The sequence below is a fragment of the Rhinichthys klamathensis genome, unplaced genomic scaffold, assembly GCF_029890125.1.
Source record: "Rhinichthys klamathensis goyatoka isolate OS25496 unplaced genomic scaffold, OSU_Roscu_1.1 h1tg000879l_1, whole genome shotgun sequence".
Classification (NCBI taxonomy): Eukaryota; Metazoa; Chordata; class Actinopteri; order Cypriniformes; family Leuciscidae; genus Rhinichthys; species Rhinichthys klamathensis.
Window position 1 is genome coordinate 113,795 of NW_026607238.1, and position 12,105 is coordinate 125,899.

At 39.6% G+C, this 12,105-nt stretch overlaps 1 pseudogene; it reads right to left on the minus strand.

Moving 5' to 3' along the window:
* The window catches only part of LOC130078459 (cilia- and flagella- associated protein 210-like), a 33,406-nt pseudogene extending 22,133 nt beyond the window's left edge, over positions 1–11,273 (minus strand).
* Between the last annotated feature and the right edge of the window lie 832 nt (positions 11,274–12,105).

The following is a 12,105-nucleotide window of genomic DNA, read 5'->3' on the forward strand; positions in this document are numbered from 1 at the left end:
GACTATGTGATACAATTTTCAAAAGTCTTGTGAAGAAATAATCAATATGTGTTTTGTGGTCTTATTTCAGCAACTTTCATTTTTATTTTTTTCAATAACCTCGCATAAACATTGTTCTCTTAAAAATACAAACATGTACATACATGTTGCTCACTTATCATGGTAGTCCCGTCTGTGCTATATAGAGTGAATTTAAACCTTTGCCATTAACATGTTTATAAATAACTGAAAAAAGCACAAATGTCAGTGCATGTCAAAACATCCCAAGGGCCCCAAAAACACTCTGATCCCCAGAGGGTTAACATAACACTACTTTCCATTAAACTAACTAAGTACATTCAGAAATAACATTTATATCTTAATTGGAACGTTATCAAAAAGTCATTAGAGCATATTTGTGTTAGCTGTGTATGCACTGAAGCATAAATGCACTTTAATTTCTCCTTACTGTAGTTTCAAGCACTCAGAAATGGCCAGTTGGTCTCGTTTTCTCTGCAGTGCTTTCTGTCGCTCCTGCTGGACCGCCTGTTCTTCTCTGCAAGCCATTCGGGCCAAGATCTCTCTGTCCACGGCTCTGCTGGCGTTCTGCCTCATGCGCTTGAGCTCGATCTGAGCCTCTCTTTCCTTCAGGACCTCCGCCAGCCTCAGAGCGCTCTAGAACAACAAGAGGATCGTTTCTACTAACATTTCACCACAGAAAAACAGTTGCATTTAATATTCAACAATATCATAGATCTGCCTTAAGGTGGACGATGATCCAATTTTTTATTATTATTTTCATGTTATCACTGTGAAGCTGCTTTGATACAATCTGTATTGTAAAAAGCGCTATATAAATAAAGGTGACTTGACTTGACTTGTGGTCTAATAACGTAAGACACACACATGGAGGCCTTTGACTCTGTCAGTCTGGTGGTACTGCTGGGTTTTAGTTTTTTCAATAGCCTCCTTTCTTTTCTGGGCCTGTTATCTTGCTTCTTCCAAGTAGATACGTTTCTTCTCCTCCTCTTTCATCGCCTCTCGAATGGATTTCGCCTCCAGTTTTTTCCATCGTTTTCCCTGTAAGGACAAAATCAGATTAGTTTGTTGTACTTTGTTACTGTAAACATCAAGTCTCATATTATAACCCTCAGAGACCAAGGTATTCTTTTATTTATTTATTTTTAATGAAGAAAAACTAAAATATCACATCAAGATGACATTCAAATTACAATTTAACATTACCAAATTGTAACAAACTTAGTATTATAATAGGGGCACAGACGGCGGGGCGGCAGTGGCTCAGTGGTTCATGTTGGTTGTCTACAAACCGGAAGGTTGGTGGTTCAATCCTCGGTTCCACCTGACCAAGTGTCGAGGTGTCCATGAGCAAGACACCTAACCCCAGCTGCTCCCGACGAGCTGGATGGCGCCTTGCATGGCTGCCGTCGTCCGTCGGTGTATGAATGAGTGAGTGAATGGGTGAATGTGAGGCAAATTGTAAAGCGCTTTGGTGGCCATTGGGTCTGTGAAAGCGCTATATAAATGCAGTCCATTTACAGACACAAAAAGAAAATTAGACAGCGAGAAGTCTAAATAAGGCTATATAAAAACAATAAAAGTGTCTGACAGGTTCTATAGACAGACGTCTTTAATAACCATAGTAATAATAATTTATAATTTAAATAAATTATTCTTATTTCTTAATAAAGACTCATAAAAAGGCCTATTTTCTTCCTTAAAAGTGATTAGGTCATTAAAAAGTATGATGTTTACGCATATATAGTTTTAGGCTAAATTTGGGGGTTTTCAAGCAAGTATTATTGCTCAGTCAGTGAGACTAATGCTTTCTGTACACCTAAATACTTTGAAAAGATTTAGAAAAGACTTTATAAGATTATCAGCTCACATCTAAAGATTTTGGGTTCAGTGTTTTTAGTCTCAGACTAAAGATTTTACATACACTGAATCTTGTAGTGACACTATTTACAAGACTACAACAAGATTATTTTAGCTTTTTATTCCCACCAAATTCCTCCCATCATGCTCAGCAGTGATTTAACAAAAATGGAGGAGAAGCAGCTACAGTTAGCTATCATTAAATAATAATAATAATAAATTATCATTATTAAATTATATAAAGGCAACCATACAGTCATGTGAAAAAATAGGACACCATGAAAGCCTGTCTATTTTTCAACATACGGACATGTAATAACATAACAATACTGAAGGACCCAGTGATTTATATAAACTATTTAAAAATAAGAAAGTCCTTTTTAAGACTCTCTGTGAACTGTAATTTTAAAAGAATGCAATTTTTGAGGAGGAATAAATTAGGACACCCCCCATATATTTCCCCCACACTGCTTATGAGTGTGGAAAAGGATTTTAAAAGATATCAAAGGACTTTGACACCAGCCATTCCACCATTTTACCTCACTGAATTAATTTCAACAAAGGGGGGTATCACTAGTTATTAGGGGTCCTAATTTTTTCCTCCATTAAAATAGGCATTTTTATGCATATTTTTTGTTTGATGAGTAAAAATATGTTAATTTATATTGTTTAATTACAATAAATCACTTTCTTTTCCAGGAATAAAAAAAATCAAATTTGACATTATGTGAACATTTCTTAACTCTTTCCCCGCCAAACACGAAATTTTCCGGGTTTTATAAAAAAACGCTTCCCCGCCAAACACGGAATTTTCCGGGTATCCGTGTTTTAGGTGGTATAAACGGTAAGGAAGACCCACGCGCATGTTTTGAAAGAGTACACAACTCAAAGATCAAAGCAACAGACTGCGATCGTCTCTAACGTGAAGAAGTGGAGTAGTGAGAATGTAGCTCAAAATATCAGACAGACAAATGCAGAGGTATACGGCTGATCAAGTGCTGGAGGTGTTGATGGACTCGGAGTCCGATCACTCTTTATTTGATCATTCTGAATCTGATCGGGACGAAGTAGTCAGTGAGAGAGATGCACATGTTGTCACAGAAAGTTCTAGCCATGGACGTGCCGCAGATAGATCGTTCACCCGTCGATTTGGACGAAGACAAAGTTCACCTGTGTGTCGAAGATTGGACAGTGACAATTCAGACTGTGACATTACAGACTGTGATACTTCGGACAGTGAGTGGACGCATTCAAGGTCAAGATCTAATTCGTCGTTCCAAGGTGCCAGAACGCATAGAGGTAAGACAAGATAAGAAAATATCTGAGAAAGTGTTATATCTTTATGGGATATATATATATATATATATATATATATATATATATATATATATATATATAACACTATAATATTTGTGTGTGAGTGTGCATGCATTTATGTGTGGCTGTGTCTGTAAATATGAGCGTGTAATGGCCCAATTGTTTCTCTCTTTGTGCACATTTAACACATTGTAATATATGTTTATATATATATATGTGTGTGTATCTAGGTCTGTTTATTGAAAGTAATTCCAATTATTTATATCATTATTCACAGGTAGAACACAGCGAGGCAGAGGCAGAACGCATAGAGGTAAGAAAACAAAATATCTGAGAAAGTGTTATATCTTTATGGGATAAAATATATATATATATATATATATAAACACTATAATATTTGTGTGTGAGTGTGCATGCATTTATGTGTGGCTGTGTCTGTAAATATGAGCGTATAATGGCCAAATTGTATCTCTCTTTGTGCACATTTACCACATTGTAATATGTATTTATATATGTGTGTGTGTATCTAGGTCTGTTTATTGAAAGTAATTCCAATTACTCATATAATTATTTACAGGTAGAACACAGCGAGGCAGAGGCAGAACGCATAGAGGTAAGAAAACAAAATATCTGAGAAAGTGTTATATCTTTATGGGATAAAATATATATATATATATATAAACACTATAATATTTGTGTGTGAGTGTGCATGCATTTATGTGTGGCTGTGTCTGTAAATATGAGCGTATAATGGCCAAATTGTATCTCTCTTTGTGCACATTTACCACATTGTAATATGTATTTATATATGTGTGTGTGTATCTAGGTCTGTTTATTGAAAGTAATTCCAATTACTCATATAATTATTTACAGGTAGAACACAGCGAGGCAGAGGCCTGATGCGTCAAGTACATCAACACGGTGCTGCTGGTGACCAAACAAGGGCCACTGTGAACCATCCTGATCCAGCTGAAGATGATGAGCCTGATGATCCTGAGTGGCATGAAATTAACTGGCAGCCAAAAAACATTCCCTTCACTGAGAATCCTGGGCCTATCGGTGATGCTGCTGCTCTTGAGTCAGAACAACCTGTAGACTTTACTGAGTTGTTCATTTCAAATGTACTGATTCAGAACATTGTTGATCAGACCAACCTGTATGCAGATCAGTGTATTCAGGCTATGGATGACACTTCACAACATGCTAGATATCATGCATGGAAGCCTGTCACAGTTTCAGAAATGAAAACTTTCATGGGGCTCCTTTTTCTCACTGGTATCATTCATAAGCCTGAACTTGATATGTATTGGTGTACAGATGACATGTTAGCTACCCCCTACTTCAACAAGGTCATGCCTCGCAACAGGTTTGAAATCATATGGAGATTTCTTCACTTCAATGATAATACAACAAGGCCAGACAATTGTACTGACAGACTGTACAAAATCCGCCCTGTCTTGGATCACCTTGTGTCCAAATTCCGCGAAATGTATCAGCCCAAGTCAAACATTTGCATTGATGAGGGGATGTTTCTGTGGCGTGGGCGCCTAGCTTTCAGGGTGTACAATCCCCATAAACCCATCAAATATGGAGTAAAATCCTACATCTTGTGCGATTCTGATACAGGGTACTGTTTTAACATGAAGCCCTATTGTGGGGAAAGCGCTGCCCTGGGAGACACGGTTGTCTCTCTTCTTGATCGCCTAGTAGGTCACGGCTACAGATTGTTTATGGACAACTTATACAACTCTGTACGACTGTGTAAGCGCCTACTTGATATGAAAACCCATGTACGTGGTACAATTAGGAAAAACAGAGGTGAACAGACCAAAACATTGTGTACTACCCTTTTATCAGGAAGTCACACAAGTGGACGAAGAAATTTGTCATGTATCTGTTTCAGATCAGTTTGTTCAACGCTTTTGTCATTTACAAAGCGAAAAACCCACAGGGTAATTGTAACACTCTTCTCTCATTCATCCAGAGTGTTATAAAATCATGGACCAGCCAACAGTATGCTGGTGGTGGGGAGGAAAGTGTTGAGCCCCCAACTGAAAACACTCCAAGAGCACCATACAACACTGACCCAACCAACCGGCTGAATGTCAGTTTTGCTGTTCATGAACTTGTTCCAATCCTGCCCACTCCCAAAAAGCAACACCCAACCAGAGGATGCAGAGTTTGTGTACGTAAGGGGTTGCGGAAGGAGACCTCGTTCTACTGCAAAAGTTGTGGTGTCCCCTTACATCCTGGGAAATGTTACTCCGTGTACCACTCAAAAGCAAATTACACTGCCTAAATTTGATATATTTTACATTTATTTATAAATTTAATTTATTTTGAAAGGTTTTATATATGAAGGAAACGACATCTGAATGTATTCTGCTTGAAAATGCACTTGTTTGATAAAAATGCCTTTTTCTCAGCTTTTTATCAAAAATGTTGTGTTTTTGACAAAACCCATGGGCGTAGTAAGCAAAAAAAAAGTGGGTGGGTCCTCCCCCAGAAAAAATGTACTAATGCCATTTCATGTATTCTGATGCCTTTTAATTAAACAAGTAAACTAAACTCGCCTCCACGTCGTGCATTAAATGCACAGCTATCCGTGGATTATTCCGCTGCTGATACCATGGTCATTTGCCAGCATTGACAACTTAAAGCTGTTATTGATGTTTGCAGCGCAATATTTGACTGGACGGGTACAACGGGCGGTTATTTTCGTGAGTTGCGGCTCGTTGAGAAATATAATGTAGCGATTCAGCGGAAATGGAGTTTAATTCATTAGGGCATTCCTCAAGTGTAATGGATTTCACTGACAGCGCTCTAGAAAGCGAACAGACATATGCACTGAATGTAAAAGTGAGTGGGTCCAATATCATTGGTCTTAAAAAGTGGGTGGGTCTTGTCCCACCCATATACAATGGTTCCGACGCCCATGACAAAACCTACCTCTGTTCAAGTGGCAATAAAAAAAGAACAAATGAAGATAAAATAAAATCGTTTTTTTGTTTAAAAGCAGAGGCTCAGATCTTTATTTTGATATATAGCATCTTCATATATTTGTCACGAGTCTATGATGGAGGACTCAAATGCAGAAATGTGTTAACAGGTTTTATTGAAAGACAGTAGACAAGACGAGAGATGGTGGTGGGTGAGGAGGTGAATAGTCCAAACAGTAGGCAGGGATGAGGCACAAAGACAGGCAGGCTGAGAGAGCGCTGAATCCAACCCAGGATGATAGTAGGAGGGAGGGTTAGTGATGTGACATTTGAACCGAGGCATCGGAGCTTGTGTCGAGAAAAAATGGGCGTGCCAGATGAAGCCGCGATTCGAGGCTTGTGTTGTTAACGTGAAAATCACGTGACTGATGACAAACGAGGCCTCGGTTTGTGTGGATACGTCATCGGTTCGGTCTGAGTGTCGCTTCCGGATAAAGGGGTTCGAAACTCGCGCCACCTTGTGGGTGTTGTCAGGAGTAGTAGAAGCTAGAAGCAGTTGTAGTGTCAGAGAGTCAGAGATCTCTCATTGTTGTTATTGTGTCATATACGTGTTAGGGCTGTATATTATTACATTATATCAGGTTAGAATAGTTATTATTAATAATAATTGTTATTATTAATTATAGAAGCTATATTATAGTCTTGTTATATTAATTAGATAAGATTATTTGGATTGCTTTGTATTTTTGGTAGCTTAGATTTTTGGATCTGGACTGCTTTTTCATTTGGATTGCCCTTTTGGATTTGTTTGCTTTTTATGACATCTTCCTTTATCCTGGTAATGGAGCCAGCAAGAAAGAGGAGATCCTCCCCTGTCTGGGCTCAACAGAAGCATCAGTATCTTCATTTATACCCGCTGGCACTGACATTTTATGTTCCCCTGCATCCTCTGTTCCTTGTGAAAGGATATTTTTCCAAGGCTGGAGAGGTTTTGTCCAAGAAGAGGAATTGTCTAAACCCCAACACACTTCCAAAAAATTCATTTTCTCAATAAAAATCTATTGCAATCCTTCCTTCATCCACCCCAAACTGTGGTGTTTACAGCAGTTTACTTTATTACACTCCCTCGAGTCCCTCCACCATAAGCACTGCACTCAACACAGTCCCTTTTGTTGTTCATACTGTCACTATCCATTTTTTTTTTTTTGAATAAATTAATTAACTGTGTGTGTGACAGTTGTCTCTGTACAAGTAAATGCAGACAGAGAAAGATACACGTTTTATTTCATACCCAGGCAATGGACAAATGTCTGCACAGATCTCTTTATTATTGCAAATGAAAGGTTACAGAGAAATTAACAGTGAGAAGAAGATAAATAAATAAAACAGAGCGGGAGGGGGTGGGTCATTGGTTCAGAATGAATTAATTTGCCTGCTATTTCTTTGCACAGTAGCTAGGTGTCACTAGTGAGCAATGCTGAATGAAGCTTCGAGTAATGAACCTTTGGGTGAAGCAATGGGCTGCGAGGTCTCAGTGGTTCAGGAAGCCTCATTTTGCCATCACTAGGGAGGGTAGACACAGAAGGCACGCAAGAGACTGTCTTGCTGCTTGGCTGATGGTATAAGCGGCCAGGGAAGCTCAGCTTGGAGGACAAACTAGGGAAGACAAAAGACACAGAAAGCACAAGAAACGACGAGACTAGACGAGGAGATTTAAGTTAGCTCTGACTAGAAATTACTAGACTGTCAAACAAACAATGTAGCACAACGTCTATACAGAAGAACAACATCTAACGAACTGGCAACACATGAGGGCAAGAGAACACATATAAAGGGTGTAATGATAATCAGATAGGTAATCGAGCCAGCTCTGGTATGGGGAGTGAATTAACTAGATTCTAATTTAGTTAAGTTCCCCTTAACTTCCATTCGTGAAACAAAGGGGATAGTGTTTTGAATTGATTAAATCATTGACTCTGACTCGCACATGCAGCATCTTTCTCTAATGAATGAACAACGGAATGCTTTGCTTACGAGTTGAGTCAGCTCTGGACATGTGACTCGAGATGAGATCACGAGTCCGGCCGAAGACCATGCGACCCCTTAGGGTCTCCTTGGTTTGACCACCTCACAACAGAGCATTGTGCAATGAGTAAGTCAATTCACAATGCTGCCTGAGTGCTGACAGACAATTGCCCATTCCACACACACACACACACCACGGATGGACAGATGCACGCCACACATACAGATGCACGAACACAGACGTCTTTGTGCATAACTTAGGATAAGAATGTCCTATAAATGTATATAACACAGAAATTGTATCCAACCTTCCTGTACGCATGCATATCTTATTAGCTTTGCTTTATAATAGAAGTGTGGTTTGCTAGTGTATAGCTCTGAAGTCTAAGAGTTCATCAAAAGAATGTTCCAACACACAAACACCAGCCATGGAACTTTTCAGAGAAAAGTACCTCTACATGTTTTAAATGTATTCATTTTTGTGCTTAGATGTCGTCACATGCCATACTGGAAGTACTGACAATTTTATTGTGTGTTAAGCAAACTTTAAAGATGCTTGTAATTCTGCATATGAATGTAACTCTATATTCCGATAATCTTCATGTGACGTGTCTGATATGTCTGTAATTCGCTCAATCTAACGGAGCCGAATTCCGATAGCATGATGCAGTAAGGTGCATTATTTTACACATTTCATATTTCAGGAGCCAAACGGCTCAAATACAATCTCCTCATGAAGTGGGCATCCCCCACAGGACAAAGAGAACTGTGTCCGCTTCAGATCCGCGGACGGTCATGTGTGGTTCGCGCAAACAGAGGCGTGAACCCTCCTCTCCATAAGAGACACAGAAGTTTCTTTCGGAGAACACGAGAGCTTTTTCCTGTGAGAGGTTTCTGGATCCATGGCCCCCTTTGGGGGGGCTTTCTCCGTTTTCTTTAATCTTTCTTTATTTTCGTCTTCGGACTTTTCTTACGTTTAGTTTCAGTGAAATGAACGTAATCGGCAACTTCAACCTGAAGGAGACTCTTTGAATCTGCAGTGACCACGCTCGCCCGGAAAGGCTGAGAAAGCACGCACCCGCTCCTAAGGACACACACGCAAGACACAGTTTTCCTCAGCAACACCAGGAGAACCAAAGACCTTTAAGCCTTCCTTCAAACTAACGCGCTTTGCCCGCTCTGAAAGACCACGTGAACGCGTGACGCAAGGACAGAGACACAGACACATGCTTTCTTCACATCACGCCAGAGAGCGTTACCTGTGCAAGTAACCGTTTACCATTCTTTCAAGGTTTAAGATCTGTTGAGTCTTGTTCTAACTCAGAGGTTCTGTGTCTGTGATGAATTTTGCCAAACCAGAAGATCTCTCATCTTCTTTCTCTCTCTCTCCCTCCCCATCTTTTTCCTTTGCAATCTCTCTCTCTCTCACTCCTGTTTGTTACTCGTCTGTATCGTTAGTTTTACTGTTTAACTGTACATACATGTATCCTGTGTTCAAATGTAGAATTCTGTATCCGTAGTTTCAATTATTAAAACCATATTCTTGATTGATCCTGAAGTGCTCATTTACAAGTCAATGAAATGAATATATCATAGCTACAAAGCTTTACAAGTTGTTACTATATCAGTAACGTAAATTTTATAAACACGAGAAAAATTAATGTTCACGGCCGGAACATTGAGATTTCTTGGAGTTTATAAAAAGGGATAACTTTGTTGAGAAGTTGGTAAGTTAATCTTACGGCTGTTTGCTGGACAAACCGATTGTTTGATAAACTAAATTAATTCCCTTAAAGTTGTCTCATATAATCGATCTGTAATGAGACCATTGATATATGAATGAGGAATTATAATTCGTTATGATTTACCATTCATATATACAATCGATCTATTTTCAATTTCGATAATTTAACTGTAATATGCAATATATTAATCATATTCATGATTAATTATTAAAATTCCCTATGCATAATTTGAGCTAATTAAGGCACATCTCGATGTGGCTACAAGGGAGCTAAGAACAAGAGGAACAGGTGCGCACACTCAGACAAGGAACAGGTGACCACACTCAGGTAAACGAGGACTCAAACAAGGGAGCAGAGAACATGAGGAACAGGTGACAACACTCAGACAAAAGAGGACTCAACTAGACAAGAGGGTGTGGTACAGGGAAACAAGGAGGCAGGAACAGAGGAGCACATGGCCAACACAAACAAAACCATATGTTAAAGCACAACACAAACATAGAGACATGAAACAAAGACAACACAGACAAAGCTGCCAGAGCAAGACCCTGACAATATTCATAGAAGAAAATATTCTGCGGGCCATTAAAGTTTAGTGAAAATCGTCAAAAACCCTGGCGGTGGCTGGCAACTTTTTTTTAAAAATGCTGGCGGGGAAAGAGTTAATAAAGAGTTGACTATTTAATGGGATGACCTAACTTTTTCACATGACCGGGGGTTATGAATCTATATCATTATATGATGAGAACAATAGTTTGAACTAAATGTCTTGAAAGGGTATAATTTTAAATGCTGTGTTGAAATTATGGATATAAGTGTTTCTTTGTTGTGACTGATGGCTTCCTGTTTCCGGTTTTCTGAGAACGATTTTTTTGGTTGTTGATTGTTTTACGTCACTATGACTACGCTAGGACTTGCGATAATATCAAACATGTTTAATATGAAAGACTAGAGAAAGACTGGCATAAATCGGGTCGCCGACTGCAGATTATCACCTCACAATTAACGATCGAGACGACGGGAGCGCGCCGAGACTCCAGTAAGATTCCTAAAGACTGCCGGTCTTTATTCTGGGACTGTGAAAATCCTTTGGTGTACGCCCGGCATAAGAAGTACGGAGCCCCGCACAATAAGAGAGCTACAAATGCAGTAACTCCAGTGCGATGCTGTCACTCACAGCTATGGTGTTGGGTTTGACGAGCTCTTTAGAGCGCATGTGCAGCGCCTCCCGCTGTTCAGCCGCTGCTATGACACTTCTGCTGTGACGATTCACTCCGTTCACACTGTCCTGCATGCGCTGCCAATCAGATTTGGACAAAACTAGGTCTGCTTCGTATTTCTCTATCTCCCAACTCACAACTGTATGCATTAGACAACAAATTTCCAAGTTATTATAAAAGCCATTCCTGATAAGCTGGAGTCGATGGTTGCGGTCAACACCTCTCATATTGCCGGATTGAGAGAAAAGCTTAACGCCGTGTGTGATGATGTGAATGAGGTGAAGACCAAAGTTTCCCAAGTCGAGTCATCACTGTTGAAAGAGAACAATCGGATCGGCGCATTGGAGTCACGCATCACTGAATTGGAGCGGTATTCCAGACGTTGGAATTTGAAATTACACTGCCTGTCAGATAATATCGATGAAAAAAATGTAAGGAGAGAAGTGGTTGGCATTTGTCAGAAATTACTGCCAGAGCACGCTGACCATCTTCCGGATGTGATCGACACAGTGCATCGTGTTGGTGTGAAGAAAATTCTGCCCGCGGTGTAATCATCCAGTTCTCTTCGCGTATACACAGAGCAGCAGTACGGGCGGCAGCCAAAAACTCCGCTTATCTACGGGAAAATGGTCTGCGTTTTAGAGAGGATCTTTGCAAGGCCGACAGAGATGGTAGAATGAAGTTGTGGCCGTTAGTCGACGAGGCACGGAAAGCAGGAAAGGTTGCCTACTTTGTAGCTGGTCGGGCCTTCGTGGAGAAAAAAGAGATCTTTCCGCCAAGCTGAGTTCTCTCAACTTTGAGATAAGGTGTTCTGTTTACATGCTTGTTAAAAAATAAATTAATTTGTTTTTCATCGCCACTTGTTTTTTTCCTAGCTATTGTTCATATTTTGTCCGGTTATACCTACGAAACTACAGTTGATGTGGCACTTTTTGTTCTCATCAAAATATTGTTCAAGTGAATTCCATTTTTATTTTGATG